This window comes from Tursiops truncatus, chromosome 15, assembly GCF_011762595.2.
Source record: "Tursiops truncatus isolate mTurTru1 chromosome 15, mTurTru1.mat.Y, whole genome shotgun sequence".
Taxonomy (NCBI): Eukaryota; Metazoa; Chordata; class Mammalia; order Artiodactyla; family Delphinidae; genus Tursiops; species Tursiops truncatus.
This window is the reverse complement of record NC_047048.1, coordinates 58423447-58443356: the sequence shown is the minus strand read 5'-3', so window position 1 is coordinate 58443356 and position 19910 is coordinate 58423447. Positions and strand designations below refer to the sequence as shown.

At 44.4% G+C, this 19910-nt stretch overlaps 1 long non-coding RNA gene across 6 annotated transcripts; it reads left to right on the top strand.

Annotated features, from left to right (window-relative positions):
- The first annotated feature begins 2627 nt into the window (after window positions 1-2627).
- LOC109552664 (uncharacterized) lies at window positions 2628-19794 on the top strand. 6 transcript variants are annotated; one of them, XR_004522291.2, is made up of 5 exons: window positions 2628-2744; window positions 2820-2877; window positions 3223-3326; window positions 3799-5700; window positions 6955-7443. It is a non-coding gene; the product is annotated as an uncharacterized lncRNA (long non-coding RNA). The 6 variants fall into 6 exon arrangements; XR_002179545.3 differs by lacking the exons at window positions 2628-2744; window positions 2820-2877 and adding exons at window positions 7475-7550; window positions 15281-19794 and having other exon boundaries at window positions 3188-3326; window positions 6955-7138; XR_002179546.3 differs by lacking the exons at window positions 2628-2744; window positions 2820-2877 and adding exons at window positions 7475-7550; window positions 8160-19794 and having other exon boundaries at window positions 3188-3326; window positions 6955-7138.
- The last annotated feature ends 116 nt before the right edge of the window (window positions 19795-19910 follow it).

The following is a 19910-nucleotide window of genomic DNA, read 5'->3' as shown; positions in this document are numbered from 1 at the left end:
CATAGGCAACAAGCAATCTCGATCACTCATGTCAAGATGTGCTAAGGTCCAACAAAGGGCCACCTCAGCGTCACCTGGTCCCTGCTGGGCCGAGACACCAGAGGTATCCAGCCCGGGCTTTTGGCATCACACATGCTGAGCCAGACCTCCACCAGGCTGTGCACCCCAGGAGGCCATACTCCTCTGCCTTAAACACCCCAGGGCCAGGGGCCCAGCAGCTAAAGACCCCTACAGCCCAAAGCCCACTATAATTATTCAGACCAGTCTAGCCCAAACTGTTCACCCTGCCCTGTCTTGTCTTTCCCATGGAAACCCCAATAAAGGCTGTGGCCTAAGCATTCTCCCCTGCCCCTCCTGAGCACCCTGGGTTTTTCCACATGTGGCACACATGCCTCCTGTCTCTAGGACCTGTGTGTAGAAGAACCTTTGTTTTCCTGAGCCTCTCCTCCGTCTCCTCTGTGGCTTCAGCTGATGGGCCATCCCATAAAAGAATACGAAACAGGTCTCCAGAGACAGAACGTCCTCCACGCCATTTCTCAGCTCCATCTTGGTTTTCCTTTCCAGAGATCCGTACTAGTCAAGGTAGGCGAGGTCGTACTACAATAATAACAAATAACCCAAGTCTTAGCGGCTCCCAACATGAAGTTACTTCCCAGGCACCTGCATGTCTATGGAGGGCTGGCGGGGCTCCCCCCAGGGCCCAGGCCATGGAGCAGCCACCACCTCAAAGGCTGTGCGAAGCCACAGCGGAGGAAGAGGGTCTCCACCTGGCAACTGAACGCTCCAGCCTGATGTGACACAAGTCACTTCTCCTCACACCTCATCGGCCAGGGCTGGACATATGACCCCACTCGGTCACAAGGGGACAGGAAGCGCCTACTCACATGCCTGGAGGGCAGAGCCTGGGAAATAATATGGAGCATGACCCTAAGGACCACCTCAGGCCTCTGTCTGGGGTGTCTGCCAGGCAGCTGTGGTCACCTGTGCAGGGGCAGAGGGAGCAGCTCTGTCTTGGGGGTGAGGTGGTGCTGCACTGAGCCCAGTGGGGACCCACCTGGCGTGAGGGGGCTGAAGAGAAGAAAGACATCTGACACCCCAGAGCCTGGGGTTGTCATGCCAGACAGGCCTTCCAATCCAGCCAGGAGCCAGGTTCCTCTTCTGCAAAACTGGAATAGTATTTCCCATCCGGCAGATTTTAGTGAGGATTAATTAAAATACACGAGTAACATGGGGAAATGCGCCTTTCTGCTCCCAGCAGCCCGCCACGGAAGGAAATAACTTTTCAGTGGAAGGCCCTCTGCCCTCTGAGCCCTTTGATGAACTCGTGTGGGAAAATTTGACAGCAGAAGCTTGGCGAAATGCAGCTTGGGGGAGGCAGGTTGGAAGGGGCTTATTTTAAAAATTGTGCTTAAAAAGCACAAAATATTCTTAAGATTTCTTTGGGGGTGACCTTGTTTATATGGGATGGTTTGGGGGGAGTTGATGGAGATTATGGGGGCATCCAAGCCCCCACAACTGCCCCTATCGAAACTGGGAACAGATCAATTTTTCTGTATAACAGGAAGAGAAGATTTGGGGGTTCCTGCGGCAGTCCACAAGATGGGGGAGCAAAAAGAGGGGAGCAGGAGAGGGAAGGCAGCGTGATGACAGAGGGTGGCGTGTACATAACCGCCAGGGAAGTCCTCTGGGTGCATGAAGGCAGCAGGAGGCTACTCTCAGAATAGGGTGAGGCTTTGAAGGTGAGATGTGATGTAAGCCGCAGTTCTTTCCCACTCCTCAGGTTTTGAGCAAACTCCCTCTGATGACAGGAGGCTCACTCCTGCACAGCGGTCAGTCAACGCTGCTCTGTGCTGTCCATGTCACATCAAAGCCAATCAGTGGACACGGAGGCCTGCTCTGCTTCCTGGGCAGAGGATGGTGAGAAAGCATATCAAAAACCGGATCCTGGGCTTCCCTGGTGGCGCAGTGGTTGAGAGTCCGCCTGCCAATGCAGGGGACACGGGTTCGTGCCCCGGTCCGGGAAGATCCCACATGCCGCAGAGTGGCTGGGCCCGTGAGCCATGGCCGCTAAGCCTGCGTGTCCGGAGCCTGTGCTCCGCAACGGGAGAGGCCACAACAGTGAGAGGCCCGCGTATTGCAAAAAACAAACAAACAAAAAAAACCCGGATCCTGGTCCTGCCCAGCACAGAGAGACACGCCAATAAGGCTTGTATGTACACTTCCAGAAGCCTCAAATGGCCAGCCCCAGCGTGGTGGCGCGGCTCCTCCTCTGAGCGGAGAAATGGGGGACAGGGTGGGAGAAAGACAAGAAAGAAACTTCCCGAGATCTGGAGTTATCCCGTTCATCTAGGTGTGCAGGCCACGTGGCAGATAGGACAAACTGAGTCCTGGAGGGCTCAGCTTTCCCACAGTAACCCAGCCAGCCAGTGGTACAGCCAGGGTTCTACAGCCATTGGAGGATAGAAACTGGAGCACAGAGAGGCGAAGTTCTTGCCCAAGGTCACACAGCAATTCCATAGCTGAGCCAGGATGCAGGGACTCCAGGTCCTATCTCTTCTGGCTGCCAGCCTGGGAAAGCTGCCCAGCTCTTTCACCCACTTTTGGCCTGTGCTGGGCGAGAGGTGGAGCGGGTGGGATGAGGAGAGGCAGCGTGATCTAAGAACTCCACTCAGGCCCAGACACTAGGACTGAACCGGTCCCCCTTGCGCCCTGGCGAGCCCACCCCAGAGAGACAGTACCTGCGAGTACGGCCGTGCCCAGGGTGGGAAGCCAGGCATGGGGCTCGGCCTTCTGCACATGTGATCTCATTGAACCCTCAGGCAACCCTGTGAGTTGAGCACCTCCGCTGTTTTCGATTTTTCCAGAGAGGAAACTGGGGTGAGTAGGACCAAGGCCTCGGGACTCACAGTCCAGTGCTCCAACCCACGGCGCTCAAGGCGGGAGGGGCCTGGCGGAGCGCCACACGGGGCGGGGCGCGGGGGCGGGCCCCTCATCCCGGATGCGCCCCCAGCCGGCTGGAGCTGCCCCGCGGGGTTCCCGGAGCAGGGCTGAGCAGGAAGGCGGGAACAATGGGCAGCGGCTGCAGCGGGGCTGCTGGTTTCCGGAGCAGGGGTGGGGCGGGCTTGGGGCCTGGCGGCCACAAAGACTGTGGGAACGAGGTGCCTGCGCAGGAGACTAATGAGATTAACGACTAACATCTTTTGAGCCCTCACTGTGTGCCAGGACCTGCTTTCAACGCTTTAGAGGAATCCGCACCTTATCCCTATTTAGACCCATTTCACAGACGAAGAAATTGAGGCACAGAGAGTTTAAATAAAATGCCCAAGGTAAGTAAGAGGTGAAAGCGAGATTTGAACCTAGTCAGTGTGGCTGCAGATCCTATGCTCTTAACCACCATAAACTCTATACACCCTACCCCACCCCCACATTTTCTCGTAAATTTCCTTTTTTCACTTAAAGCATTAACAGCTTTCTATGTCATAAATATAGTCCTCAGCCTTGTTTAAAGTCCTAACATCCTGGGGAGATGTTGTCCATGCACCCAGCCCCCACCCCCTACGTCTCTCCCACCATTTGAGGCGCCTGCGTTTCCACCACTGGTGCCCTATCATTGAGTTAGGTTTGGTTCCTCTAACTTAAATTGGTGGCAGCCAGGGGTGGGCTTGTGGGTGCTTAAGAACCTCCTAATCTCCATCAGAAGCACCTCCACCACCTAAAAAGACGCACCGTCTAGATAAAAATGACGTGTTTATTATGCAAATGAAACTTTAAGACCGGCCTCCTTCCCACCCCAATTAGACTGCTGCACCCAAGCTCCTCCCACAGAGAGTTTCCGGAGACAGCAGGCTGGTGGGTTCGTGCTTGCCCGGTTCCCAGCGTTGAACACAAGGTGAGGAAACACTGCAGGTTTCTTAGGATCCGGTTGGGTGAAGACTGGCCCTTCCCAGCGCCGCGGGAGACACGGGAAGACCCAGCCTGGCCAGCGGTGGTGGCTCCAGAATCTGCAGAAGGCCTGGGTAGCTGGAGCAGGTGGAGGCGCCGGGCTGGGGCTTGCATTTTATACGAGATTAAGGCGTCAAAGTGGCACCGCCAACGACTGGGAAGGCACGTGAGAATCTAGGGCACCTCTTACTCCCAACTGAGACAGACTGGGATCCCCAGGTGCAGCAGGGATGAGGCGGGGGACTGTTAAAGCCACTCCGCTACATCTGCTGGGAGAAAGCCCTTTTCCCAAAGAGGCTGATGGGGCTTCTCCTCCAAAAATGATGAACCAGCTGGAGACCCCCCCTCCCGAAGCCTTCTTGCCCTCACAAGGTCAGCTGGGAGCACTGGATGGGGAACCAGGATACCTGAGATCTGTGCTCTGGTTTTATCCCCGTCAGGGGCTGCTGTATGGCTTTGGACCAATCATTCTCCCTCTCTGGGCCTCTAGCTTCCCATCCCTACCACACCAGGGACCTCCAAGGACTCTTCCCACTCTGACAGGTGGTCTGACAACAGCACTTTCCCTTTCTGGGGCCACCTGAGCTGCCCAGGTGTATGATCTGGTACAAGTCACCTCTCTGAACCTTCCTTTCATCACCAATTATTATCTTCCAAAGATGGCTGTAATTTGGGGGTCACCCAGCATCCACTTTCCCTTCTTATGGTATCAACCCCCAATTTTCTTCAGGGGAAGCCTTCCTCCTCCCACCTCAGCCTTGTGCAGTGGGTGGAGTTGAGTTTACCCCTGACTACAAGGGGATGAGAGTGACCAGGCCAGGCCGACACCCGAGTTCCATTTCCTGAGGCTCCGGTGAACTGTCCAGGGGGTAGTCATGCAGCCCTGTTCCCGTCACCAGCAGTCGGGCTTAGGACTTGTCCCAAATGTTGAGAAGAATGGAAGCATCAAACCTGGGAGGGCTGGCGGCTGGAGTTGCCTCTGCTGGGAATGGAGCCTTTGCAGAGCAGGCAGAGCTGGGGACTGGGGCGTCAGGGCTTGGCGCCGTAGCCTGAGCCCTCCAGTCCAGCTGTGCCTGAAGCCTACTGCCTACCCTTAGGTTTTGCTTGTCCAAGAGCCAATAAAATACCTTTTTCACTTAAACCAGTTTGAAGTGGATCTTCTGGTGCTCACAACCTAAAGAATCATGACCATTTTGGGGGTTACTTGATTCTATGACACCATCAATTGTAAGATTTTTTTTTAAGAAAAATATATCTACAGTATTTAATAACTTCTCGGTGAAAAAAAGAAGCATATTAGGTGTGCCCTTTAAAAATGGAGAGTAGTATGTTTTTATTTCTAAAATTGCACATCACAGTCACTTTGGTGACTTGATCAAAGTTCTTCACATTCTTTGGATGAATTCCGCAATTTTTATTTTGCCTGCCTGATGATAGCCTTTTGAACACTCAGTAACCTTTTATTTCCATGTGGCATCACTTTAGAAGTCACTTTAAGTGATAATTAAGGATCCAATCTGGTAAAATTCCATCAGGTTGGATCTCAGCCACCCGAGCAACTGGAAGCAGACAGTGAGGACACCAAACTCCCCCTCTGCCTGCTGGCTGGCATGTTCCTTGGACATCAGTTTTGGGACACATCCTCATTCCAGAACCAGTGAAATGTGTGTGTGGGACCCATGTGTCAGAACTACTGTAGTTACTATCGTAACTATGAGACGTTTGCTGTGGGACAGGCACTGAGCTAAGCAGAACGAGGTGGGAACTTGGACAAGTAACATCACTCTCTTCCACAACTGCCACATCTGTAAATGAGAATAATAGTTTCACAGGGTCATTGGGAAGGTTTAATGATAAAAATCAATGTAAAACTCTTAGAGAAGTTTTGGCATATCAGAATTGCCCAATAAATATCAGGGATTATTATTTTGTTTCATTCTCACAACTGCTCTTTGAGATCAATATGATCTACTTTAAGGTTTAGGACACTAAGAACAGGGACAAGAAGTGTCAAGTCCAAGGTCACTCATCTGAGAAGGAGGTGGTGGATCTGGGACTCAAAGCCAGGCCTGTCCAGTACCCAGCCTTATATCTGTAACTAATGCCATCTGGACTTCCAGCCAGTAGCGGGGCTCCTAACCCCAGAGGTTTGGGGTGGGGTGGGCCAGGGAGGGCTTGTGGGTCCAGTTCTTAGCCGGGGCAGGGAAAGATCATACTTGCTCACCAGCCAAGCTCACTGCCCAGACCACTGTCTCAGCCTGATTCGTGAATCCTGGGCCTTTGTAAACTCCAGAGAGGAAACACCAAGGCCCAGGGACTTGTCCAAGGCCATATGGCCAGGGAGTGACCTGGGTTCAGGCTGGAACCCCTGTTCTCTGACTCCTCACATGGTCCTCATGCTTCACTGCTCCCCATAGACCCTCCTGGCACCACATCCTCCAAGAAGCCCTGCCTGATCACCCCAGTCCACGTCCCTGTTCATTTCTCTGGCAGGGTCTCAATACTTGCTGGCATTTCAGACATGGCCTCTGGAGTCAGGCCAAGCTTGGATTTGAATCCTCTTCCTGCCACTTATTACCTGTGTAATCCTGGGTTCTTTCCCCCTCTCTCTGAACCTCAGTTTCCTCACCTGTAAAATGGGCTACAAAAGCCCATCTCATGGGGTTGATGGGAAATTTCAGGTGAGGTCAGGGCTGAGCACAGCCTGACTAGGAATTAGCCTTCATGATCAGCTGTTTTCTCACTACCCCCTCCTGTATGCAACATAGTTATTGTCATTAATAATCACAAAATAAAATAAATAATAAGAATAATGTACAGAAAAGAAATTCAGTGTGAAAATGTATTTATTAGACTTCACATTTATATAATTGTGGCAGTGAAAAATAATGAACTAAATCAACAAATACAGTATTATAGTACAAAAAAAGGAAAACAGTAATGAATTAATACTTTTAAGTCATATTAATGTTTTATTGTTTTCTTTTTTTTTACAAAAAACAACACATTAAGAAATGCTTCCAAAAAAAGTGAATCCGAGAAGTTTGGAGTGTGATCTGTACATGGAGCAATGGCGTGAGGTCATTCGGGCTCCGTTTCTGCTCCCCACGGTCACAGCGCTGTCAACTGCTTATTCACTTGCGGTTCAGGTGCGGGGGTGCGCAGAACACCGGAGGGAGCACCAGCTGTGTCTGGAGTTGAGTTTAACCGTTACAAAATGTTACCAAACTTGAAACAGATGCCTGTAGTTGAATCTGGGTGTGTTGGGAGCCAAGTGTATGATGAAGTTCTCTGCATTAGCTTCCATGCAGAACACAATGTTTATTACAGGAAAAGTAGTTTTAAAATGTATTAATAGCCTATTATTAAAACTTAACAGTAACTACAGTGACTATTTAGAACCTAGACTAACAAAAAATTTTTACCAGGAGGAGAAAGTTAAGCACTGACTTCGGTTAGAATTGCCAGTGCAGGGTGATAATAAAAAGCAGGCGACTTTCAGTGGTTTCATTATTGCTTCTAAACTCCACAGATAACACCCTGCTCATTGCCTGCACTGCACAGCCTCCCCTTGCCCACCCTTGGCCCTCCACTGTGCTCATTCCCTGGTAAGTGTCATTTTGATGATCAACACAAGCTTTAACCATTGGGCACCCCCAGAGAGGGGTGAATGAGGGAAGGAGGGAGGGAGACCAGAACAGGGAGCCATCGCCTCTTGAGTCCCAGGCCTAACTCCTTATAACAAGCTGTGTGTCTTTAAGAAGTCACACCCTCTCTGTGCTTCCAACGGGATGAGTTATCCCTCCCCTGCTTTACTCAGCCTGGGTGATGGAGAGGTCGGGCCTAGGGGCAGAAGCAAGTGACAAATGCACGCCTGCTCCAGCCCTGGACACCCCTCCAGGAGTCGAACCCACGCTGGCGCAGGCTCGCTCGCTGTTACCCGTCCTGCTTCAGCTGCCTAGCTATCGTAGGCCTTCAATGCGCTGTAATGCCCCCCTCACGTGAAGCTGCTGATCTCCAGTGCCCTGGATGCCCCCAACTGCCAGTGACCCCTGCCACTGGAGTTGCCATGGTTGCCACTGTGGCCACCTCTTTCCCAGCCTGTACAGAAATGTCCTCCCAGTGTCCAGCTGTTGCAGAGGCCCCACAGCCCCGGACTGGGGCCCCAAATGACCTCCTCTTTCAATCCTGTCACTCGGCCATCTCCTTTCTTGTAGGCTGTGCTGCAGGGGAAGTTGGTTAAGAGGCAGCCTCATTCCCTGCTCCGAACCTCTGCTCCCTTTCCACTTTTAATCTGATGGCCGTGGGGACACCAGGCTGCCTGGAAGAGAATACACACTCAAATGCACACCCTAATATCAAAAGGATTTAGCCAAGGGTACAGATCTCATGGAAGCAAGGTGGCCACAGGGGCAAGAGCAGATGCAGCAGGTGGTGGCTGGGCTTCTCCCTTTCCCTGCAGGACCTGGCAGCTGTTGCTACTTTCTCTGAGTGGTTACGATCCTTCCAGAGCAGAGAACAAGGCTGAGTGCTTGCTATGCCACAAGGTCTTTCACATTCACATTCCCTCGAATTCCAGGAGAACCAATATAGTAATATAGGTAGTTCCTCAAAAGGAATGGATACCAAGGTTTGTTACTAAAGTTTGTTTATCCTTTCACCAATGGAAGGACATTTTGGTTGCTTCCAGTTTTAGGAGATTATGAATAAAGCTGCTATAAACATGCATGTGCAGTTTTTTGTGTAGACATGTTTTCAATTCAGTTGGGTAACACCTAGGAGCACAATTGCTGGATCGTATGGTAAGAATATGTTAGTTTTGTAAGAAACTGCTAATCGTCTTCCAGAGTGGCTGTACTGTTTTGCATTTGCATCAGCAATGAATAAGCGTTCTTTTTGGTCTGTATCCTTGTCAGCATTTAGTATTGTCAGTTTTGTGGATTTTAGCCATTCCAAAAGGTATGGAGTGATATCTCATTTTAATTTGCAATCCCCTAATGACATATGATGTTGAGCATTTTTTCACATGCTTATTTTGCACCTGTACATTTTCTTTGGTGAGGTGTCTGTTCAGAAGTTCTGCCCATTTTTGAATTGGGTTGTTTGTTTTCTTACTGTTGAGTTTAAAATGTTCTTTGTATATTTTGGATACCAGTCCTTTATCAGATATGTGTTTTGCAAATAACTTCTCCCAATCTGTGACGTACCTCTTCAATCTCTTAACATTCTAACACAGAGCAGAAGTTTTTACTTTTAATAAAGTCCAGTGTAATCAATTTTTCTTCTATGGATTGTGCTTTTGGTGCTGAATTTAAAATTCATCATCAAACCCAAGTTCACTTGGATTTGCTCTAATTTATCTTCTATAAGTTTTATAGTGTTGCATTTTACATTTAGGTCTAAGATCCATTTTGAATTTACTTCTGTAGTAAATTTAAAGGCTATGTCTAGCTTCATTTTTTTTGCCTATGGATGTCAAATTATTCTAGCACCATTTGTTAAAAAGACTATCCTTTCCCTTATTGAATTGCCTTTGCTCCTTTGTCAACGATCAGTTGCCTGTATTTGCGTGGGTCTATTTCTGGGCTATTTATTCTGTTCCATTGATCAATCTGTCTATTCCTTCACCAATCCACACTGTCTTGATTACTGTGGCTTTATAATAAGGCTTCAGAGTCAGGTGGTGTCAATCCTGTGACTTTTCTTTAGTATTGTGCTGCCCGTTCTGGATCTTCTGCCTTTTCATATATACTTAGAATCAGTTTGTCAATGTCAACAAAAAAATTTACTAGGGTTTTTATTCAGATTGTGTTGAATCTATAGATTGAACTGGGGAGAACTTACACCTTAAAAATATTGAATCTTTTTATCCGTGTACAGGGAATATCTCTCCATTTATTTATTTCTTTCATCAGAGTTTTATAACTTTCCTCATGTAGACCCTGTACATATTTTGTTACATTTATGCCTAAGTATTTAATCACTTTTGGTGCTAATGTAAATGGTATTGTGTTTCTAATTTCAAATTCCAACTGTTCATTGCTGGCATATAGGAAAGCAATCAATTTTTACATATTAATTTTATATCCTGTGAGCTTGCTATAATCATTTATTAGTTCTAGTTTTTTTTGGTCAAGTCTTTATGATTTTATAAATAGATAATCATGTCATCTGTGCACAGTTTTATTTCTTTCTTGCCAATCTGTATACCTTTCTTTTACTTATTGCATTAGCTAGGATGTCCAGTATGATGCTGAATAGGAGTGGTGAGAGAGGACATCTTTGCATTTCCTAATCTTAGGAGGAAAGCATCCAATTTCTCACCACTACGTATGATGCTAACTGTAGGATTATTGTAAATACCCTTTATCAATGTTTGAGAACGTTCCCTATGATTCCTAGGTCGCTGAGTTTTTATCATTAATGGGTGTTAAATTTTGTCAAATGCTTTTTCTGCATCTATTGATATGATCATATGATTTTTCTCCTTCAGCCTATCGATGTGAGGGATTATAATAACCGATTTTTGAATGGTGAACCAGATTTCCATACCTAGAATAAATCTCACTTGGTTATGCTGTATAATTTCCTATACATTGTTGGATTCAATTTGATGATTTTTTTGAGGATCTTTGCATCTGTGTTTATGAGAGATATAGGTCTGTAATATTCCTTTCTTATAAATGTCTTAATCTGCTTTTAGTATTGGGGTAACACTGGCCTCACAGAATGAGTTAGGAAGTATTCCCTCTGCTTCTATAAGTATTTTCTGGAAGAGATTATAGAGAACTGATATCATTTATTCCTTAAATGTCTGGTAGAATTAGCCAGTGAAACCATCTGTGCCTTGTGCTTTTTGTTTTGTGAGGTTATTAATTATTGATTCAATTTCTTTAATAGATATAGGTCTATTCAGATTATCTATTTCTCTTTTTATAAGTTTTGGTAGTTTTTGTTTTTTAAGGAATTGGTCCATTCCACCTGTTATCAAATTTGTAGGCATAAAGCTATTCATAATATTCCTCTCCTATCCTTTCAATGTCCACATGATCAATAAACGTGACCCCTCCTTCATTTCTGATATTTGTAATTTGTGTTTTCTTTCCTTTTTCTTGATTTTTTTTTCAAAGAACCAGTTTTGGTTTCATTGATCTCTGTTGATTTCCTGTTTCCAATTTCATTGATTTCTAGTCTAATTTTGTATTATCTCTTTTCTTCTGCCTATATTACTCTTCTTTCATTTACTGAGGTGGAAGCTCAGATAATTGCTTAATCAATAATTAAGCAAAAAGATTAATCAATAGTCTTTTCTAAAGTATGTATTTAATGTTATAAATTTCCCCCTAAGCACTGCTTTTACTGCATCCCCCAAATTTGATAATTGTATTTGCACTTTCGTTTAGCTCAAAATATTTTAAAATTTCTCAAGACTTCTTTGAGCCATGTGCGATTTAGAAGTATATTGTTTAATCTCTAAATAGTTTGAGATTTTCTAGTTGTCTTTCTGTTATTGATTTCTAACTAATTCCATTGTGGTCTATAAGCAAACTTTGTATGATTTCTATTCTTTCAAAATTTTAAGGTGTGTTTATGGCCCAGAATGTAGTCTGTCTTGGTGAATGTTCCATGTGAACTTCACAAGGATGTGAATTCCGCTGCTGTTAAGTATTTTGTAAACATCAGTAAGATCTAGTCGATCATTGGTGCTATTCAGTTCAACTATATCCTTACTGATTTTCTGCCTGCTGGATCTGTCAATTACTGATTGAGAGGTGTTGATATCTCCAACTCTAACAGTGGACTCATCTGTTTCTCTTTACAGTCCTATCAGTTTTTGCCTTGCATATTCTTTCTTGCTCTGTTGTTAAGTGCATACAAATTAAGGATTTTTATTGCTTCTTATAGAATGACTCCATCATTATGTAATGCCCCTCTCTATCCCTGATAATTTTCCTTGCTCTGGTCTGCTTTGTCTGAAATTAATATAGCTACTCCAGATTTCCTTTGATTGATGTTGGCATGGTATATCCTTCTCCATCCCTTTACTTTTTAATCCATGTGTGTCTTTATAAAGTGGGTTTCCTGTAGAAAACATAGTTGGGTCTTGTTTTTTTCATACACGCTGACAATGGATTTGAATTGATCTTTTAGTTAGTGTATTTAAACCATTCACATTTAAAGTAATTATTGCTATTACTGTTTTGTAACTGTTTTCTATTCATTCGGCTTTTCTTTGTTTTCTTTTTTCTTTTAAAAATGTCCCCTCGGGCTTCCCTGGTGGCGCAGTGGTTGAGAGTCCGCCTGCCGATGCAGGGGACACGGGTTCGTGCCCCGGTCCGGGAGGATCCCACATGCCGCGGAGCGGCTGTGCCCGTGAGCCGTGGCCACTGAGCCTGTGCGTCCGGAGCTTGTGCTCCACAACGGGAGAGGCCACAGCAGTGAGAGGCCCGCGTACCGTAAAAAAAAAAAAAAAAAAAAAAAAGTCCCCTCTTTTCCTGACTTTCTCTGGGTTTTAATTTTATGATTCCATTTTCTCCTCTCAATTACGTCTTTAAAAAAGCTGTTAACGGTTTCCGTAGAGTGTGCAATATATGTTTGCAACTAATCTAAGTCCACTTTCTTTTATGTTTTTAATTAGTGAGGTACAACTGACATATAACATTATATTACCTGAAAGGTGTATAACATAATGATTTGATATTTTTTTATAAGTCCACTTTCAAATAACACTATACCACTTCATGGGTATACAGTACAGGTGCCTTATAACAGTGTATTCCCAATTCCTCCCTCTCATCCCTTGTAACATTGCTGCCATTCATTTCACTTTCCATATGCTATAATCACCCAGTTCATTCTTGCTATTATTACTTAGGACAAATGATTATCTCTAAGATTAGGTAGGTATACAAGCAACAAAGATTTTATTTTACCTTCATTTCTTCCTTCTCTGATACTCTTCCTTCCTTAGGTAGATCTGAGTTTCCAACCTGTATCATTTTCCTTCTCTCTGAAGAACTTCTTTTAACATTTCTTGCAAGGCAGGTCTACTTAGCACAAATTCCTTCACTTTTTTGTTTGAGAAAGAATTTGTTTTTCCATTTTTGAATAATTTTGCTGGATACAACATTCTAGGTTGGTGGTTATTTTCTTTCAGCACTTGGATATCTCACTCCACTCTATTCTTGTTTGCATGGTTTCTGATGAGAAAGTCCAGTGTAATTTTCATCCTTGTTCCTCTGCAAGTAAGATGTCCCCCCCGACCCTATGGCTTCTTTCAAGGTTTTCTCTTGTCTTTGGTTTCCTGTAGTTTGAATATGACATGCTTAGTTGTAGATTTTTTGGTATTTATCCTGCTTGGTATTTTTTGAGCTTCCTGGCTTTGTAGACTGGTGTCTATCATTAATTTTGGAAAATGGTAAGTCATTACTACTTCAGATATGTCTTCTGCTTCTTTCTCTCTTCTTCTCGTTTTCTCATTATGTGTATGTTATACCTTTTGTAAATGTCCCACAATTCATAGATATTCTGTTCTAGATTTTTTCCACTTTGCATTTTTTTCCAGCTTTATTGAGATATAGTTGATGTATAACATTGTGTAAGTTTAAGGTATACAATGTGACGATTTGATACACTTATGTATTGCAAAATGATTACCACAGTAGCATTAGTTAATACCTCCATCACTTCACAGAACTACCATTTCTTTTTTTTGTGGTGAAAACATTCTTAGTAACTTTCAAGTACATAATACAGTATTGTTAACTATAGTCACCATGCAGTACTTTAGATCTCAAAATTTATTCATCTTACAACTGGAAGTTTGTACCCTTTGACCAGTATCTCCCAGTTTCCTTCATCTCCAGCCCCTGGAATCCACCATTCTACTGTCTGTCTCTATGAATTTGGCTTTTAGTGCATACTATTTTTGGACTGTTATGTCTTCTCAGTTTGGGTTCACTCAGCTTCTTAAATCTGAAGGTTATTATGTTCTTTTGCCAAATTTGGGGATTTTCCAGTTATTATTTGTTTGTATGTTTTCTGCACTGCACTCTTTCTCTTCTCCTCTGGGACTCCAATGACGTAACTATTGGCGGATTGGGTATTGTTCCACAGGCTCCTAAAGTTCTGTTTGTTTTTCTCATCTATTATTTCTTTGTTCAGGTTATATAATTTGTATTGGTACATCTTCAGGTTCACTGCTTCTTTCCTCTGTCATCTCCATTCTGCCACTGTGTCCATCCAACGAGTTTTTTATTTTTGTATTTTTTAGTTCTAAAATTTCCATTTGGTTTTCCTTTATATCTTGTATTTCTGTGTTTCAAGGGTGTTAATAGTTGCTTGTTGATCCTTATCCTTTTCCTTTTCCTTTCTCCCCCTCCCCTCTTCCTTTTTTCTTATGATGGCTGCTTTAAAATCCTTGTCAGATGACCCCAACATCTGTGTCATCTTGATATTGGCATCTGTTGATTGCCTTTTCTCATTCCAGTTCAGACTGGTAATATTTGATTTTATCCTGGACTTTTTGGGTATTATGTTACAAGACTCTGTTCCCTTTTAAAACCTTCCATTTTAGCATGCATTCAACCTGTTTCAGTTCAGAATGCATATCATGGCTCACTTTTGTGGTCTGTGTGTTTGAAGGTCAATTTAGTTACAAATTCAGGGCTATTTTGGTCTGCCTCGCTTGTGTGCTACCCAGAGGCCAATCTGAAACCATGCAGTATTCCACTTCACAGTTCAGTTCTCAATGATTTCAGTATGTTAATTCTGGTGGGTTTCACGCATAAGACACTTTAGTGTGTGCCCAGGACTTCATACACCAACTGAAAGAATCTCTTTCTGCAGCTCCCCCTTCTCTGTAACCCTCCCCACACACTCTGGCTGTGAGGGGGTGGGTGCTGCCCCTTTGTCACCTTTGCTTAGTGCAGAGCATGGAGAATGACAGGGCTCCACCCTGCACTGTCCATAGCACAATGTGGAGTGTGTGTGTGGGGGGGAGGGGTGTCCCCCTGCCCCCCCCCCACCCTGATCACATTAGTGCAGGGTGGAGCTGAGACCACCATGCTGTGAAGAGGCCTGGGCGTGTCTACTGGAGGACAAGAGGCCACATGAGAAGATATCTAAAAGTGATAGGTCGAGACACAGCAATGTAATGTAAAATTCTTAGAGTAGCTTAATGTTATTTTCTACTAAATTGCCTTTTTCTTTAGAATTATTTATATATTTAGGGTATGAGGTTTTTGTTATATTTTGCAAAAATTTTCTCTCCATTATGGCTCTCTTGCTTATGGTATTCTTTATGATGCAGAAGTTTTGTTCTTTATTTCATTTTTAGGTGGTCACATCTGTCAATAATTTCCCTTGTGTCTCTGAGATTCTGTTTCTTGATTAAGCAGGCTCTTTCCAAAGATTTACTTTAATCTTATATTCTTCAACAACAACAACAGTATAAGCAATTGGTGCAACATGGTGGTAACTGTAGAAGAGAGAGTGAAGAGTTTGAACTACTTGTCTCTATGGACTGGCTGGAGTAAGGGCCAGGCAGGAAAGGAGGACTCCTTCCCTCACAGTCCAGCCTGAAAATCACACTGATAAAGTGTGTCCTGAACCTGACCGCTTCCTTACTACCCTCGCTCCTACCAGTCGGGTCAAGGCCTCCTTCATCTCTGGCTGAAGCAACCCCAACAGCCAGCTCCTTGGTGTGTGCTTCCCTCCTTACCCCCGTTTCAATGATCCATGGCTGTGAAATAAACCACTTTGAAACCCGGGTCTTAAGTCTCACAGTTCTGTGGTTTCCCTGAGCTGAGGTGGTTGTTCGTTTATGTGCTGTTCCATTATCCTAGAACAGTTTTCCTCCCAGCCTTCAGCTGGCTACTTCGCCACTCTCCTCACTGCCGTCACACTCTGGATACCTGACATTATTTATTTGTGCATGTTTTGGAACTCCACTAGAACGGAAGGTCCTTGCGGGTGGCACCTTTCTCTTTCCTATCCTGTACTCACTTCTAACACCTAGAACAGCACTGATCACAGGGATGGCATACCATAATATATATACTCTGTGGTTAACTGAATTTATTTCCCTAAATCTTGGGAATCTATTGCTTTGAGAAATATACAAATTAATTCTAAACTAGGAAAAACTACAGTGGCATTTGGCAGACAGATCCAACAATATATCAGACCTACACACTCACTAGCAAATATTTCCACCTTCCTAATAAAAGCTGACAGCTGTTTTCCCGTGTACTCTAAAGGGCAGCTGCTGCAAAGCCTGGCTTCTGATGGTTTGTAATCAATCTGCCCGATGCATGTAGGGAACTCGGGGAACTCAGAAGACCCACTCTGGGCAGAAGCCAGGGGAGTGCTGCCCTTGGCATTTTAATTTTAATGCATTTTTGCTGTCAGCTCTCTCTTATTAATTCACTGAATTTAATTAGAGAGCTGAACAAGAATCCCTCAACTCTGCTTTCTCGGTGGTTCCTAAGAACACGGTTCAGTCCAAGGCTGTCAACCAAAGTGAACCCACATTTATCCAGGAAGCAGGTGCATGCTGAGGGCAGAATTCTTACAGACACACATCCCACATGTGTCAAAGACAAATCTAAGTTCAAGATAAAGTTAATAAAGCCTGTTTATTCAGAAACTTGCAGCCTGGGAACTCTTTTGCTGTCACCTTTGCTTCAGCAGCAGTTCAAAGGTGTCAGGGAGTATATTTTATTGAATAAAAAGGAAATACCGACGCGGTATCTCATTGGAAAACATTCCCGTAAGGCAGGATTTGTGGAACGAGGGACAGACTAACCAGTCAAGTACATTTGGCCATCCTCGGTTAGCTGCAAGGGGCCAGGCAGTTTCGGGACATTTCAAAAGAGGAAGGGGCAGAGGGTGTGTGGCCAGCCCTTTCCTGGAACAAACAGGGGTCAGTAGAACGCTTTTTTGTAGTCAAAACTGTCATCCTGGTTATTGGGGGGCAGGGGAGGTGTGTGGCCACATGATAATTACAGTTTTAGAGCTGGAAGTTATCTTAAAGTTCACCTGGTCACTCTGACCTACCATGCATGCCCCAGCCCCCACCCCGAATCCATTCAACAAATGGAAACACTCAGAAACAGGGTAGTTCAGTGCCTAAGCTGTAGCAAAGGTCAGAAGCAGAATTAGAGTTCTCCTGAATCTTAGGACTGTGAATATAACTGTCATGCTTCTCAAAAATAAAACAAAAACGAAGAAAAGGAAAATAAAGTCAGTAGATCCTGGATACCGTTCTGGGGCTCAGAGGCGCTGGGCTTCAGGGGAGCCAGCACTGGGGAAGGGGTGATGTATCTCTGGTCCAGATCAGTCAATTCTCCACAGATTTAATTCTGACCAAGGACCATGAGGCAAAAGTGGGTGGGTGGATGGGTGGGTGGGTGTCTCGAAAAAGAAAGTGCTTGTTCTTTAAGGAGACCATGGAAGAGACAACCCATTTTCTGCCATGCGACGTAGGTGGGGTTTGTTTTCGGTGTGTGGGAAGAGGCTTATACAACTTGGCAACACGAACTGAAAGTCATAAAAATCTTTTGACCCTACAGCCCTCCTTCTAGTGTTTTATCCTATAGAATCAAGATATTTAGGAAAGAAAAAAACTACATGTTTAAAGATGTATACTGACTTTTTAATAAAAGCAAAAGATTGGAAATAACCTAAGTAGCCAACAATAGGGTGTCAGGAAACGTGAAAGACTTTGAAAGAGCTTCCCTCCCTCCCCAGTTACTGGGTGTTCCATTTACCCATCCACCCTCCACCCTTCTGGGTTGTCTCCACCTTTCACTCTCTTTAAGCTACCTTACAATGACGTACATTGAGGGAAACTGATAATGCAGACGATTCTTGTGCAGAGAAATGCAGATTTCATCCAGTGGAATTTAACTGATTGTCTGTGGATACTGGCCAATTTTGCCAGTTTTGTATATATTAAGCAAATTCATTTCAGCATTCCTACTGGACTTATTATTAAAACGTCTTACTGGTTCTCTCATTAATTAATGAGTTAACTAAAGTCTTTAACATGTTCATTCTGTATTTGAGTCATGATTTTACTTCCTAAAAACATTTGTCCTTTAACAAGGTGGTTAAGGGAAATTCCCTGGCGGTCCAGTGGTTAGGACTTGGCGCTTTCACTGCCGGGGCCCAGGTTCAAACCCTGGTCGGGGAACTAAGATCCTGCAAGCCATGGACAAAAAAAAAAGGCAGTTAAATTTAGTGTATTCATTTGATTTTATTTACAGCCCTCTTAAGATAGTTATAAAGACCTTACAGCAACAAGAACAAATATTCTTAATCAAAAACATTCAGTGGAGAAAAAACCAGAATGCAAAATTTATACTAGGCCGTGTGACTAAAACTAAAAATGGCAGGTGCCTAGGGCAAGAACTAGAGGGGAAGAAGCAGAAAAAAACTGAAGTCTGATTTGTTAGAGCTGTAGAATCCTGGAGATTTTAAAAAAATCCTGATTTGTTATTTTTCTGTTCTGTTATACATTAAAAGAAACAAAGACTCTGTACCAGTTTCCTCTTGCTCAAATTGCCACTGTAACAAATCGCCACAAACTTAGTGGCTTAAAATAACACAGATTTATCATCTTACAGTTCTGGAGGTCAGAAGTCCAAAATGGCTCTCACAGGGCTAAAATCCAAGTGTTGGCAGGGTTGGTTCTTTCAGGCCCTAGGGGAGGATTCTTCTCCTCACCTTGTCCAGCTCCTAGAGACTGCCAGCATTCCTTGGCTTGTGGCCCCTTCCTCCATCTTCAAAGGCAGCAGCATGGCATCTTCAGATGTCTTTCCGTCCTCACATCTCTGACTCATTTAAGGACCCTTGTGATTACACTAGACCCACCAATGTAATCCATGACAGTCTCCCCACATCAAGGTCCTTAATGTAATGACATCTGCAAAATCTCTTTTGCCATGTAAGGTACTCACAGGCTCTGGGAATCAGGATGTGTGCATCTTTGGGGCCCATGGTTCTGCCTGTCAGATACCTGACCCTGATCCAGACGATTTCTTTGAACTTTTAAGTTCAGTGAGAACTAAAAGCTTCCCTATGTTTCTGAGTGAAGGAAGACATAGCATTTAAGATTATACTGAAATTAAATTCTGTAACAGGCAACACTATGGTAGAAAAAGCGAAACAACTGTTGCCTCTGGGGGTGGGCTGGGGACTGACTGGGAAAGGGCATAAGGGAACTTTCTGAGATGATTTTCTTTATTTTGATAGGGTTTTAGGGTACAAAAGTGTAAACAAATATTAAATTCTAATGGTATCTATTTAGGGGAAATTGTAGCGATGTCTGCTGTTTATTCTGAAATGTAACATAAAGGGACAGAGGGATGAATAAATATGTGATAAACAGGTGTACAGTAACATGTTTATGGCAGAATCTAGGTGGTGGGTATATGGATATTCATGAGAAAAATCTTTTATTTGTTGCTTGGCAATTTTTATAAAAGAATTTTGGGGAAAATAAGACATAACCCTGAAATGATACTCTGGTGACTTAAATTAATAAAAGGATGGATTTGGAAAATTAAGCAAGTCTTTAAACCATCTCTCTATTTAAAATCAACGGCTCTCAACCAGGGAAATTGTGGAAGGTGTCTAGAAAGGTGTGGGACACCACAATTTTTGGTGTCCGTGACCAGAGGAGGGGAATATGACTAGCATATACAGGGTAGGGCCAGGGAAGCTACTGCAACCAAACCGTCCACGTGACAAAAAGCCTCCACACCAAGTGTCACCAAGGAACACGTATTTAAAACCCAAATCTTCCCCTTCGTAACATTTCATCAATTTGCTGGTAACACATCCCCAAATGGGTGGTGGCTCGGTTCTGCTGCTGGTTGCATCCCCGACTTCTTGGCAACCACAGAGAACCCAGCATAGAACTCTACCCAGACCACACATTTAATGAACATCTGACGATGGGC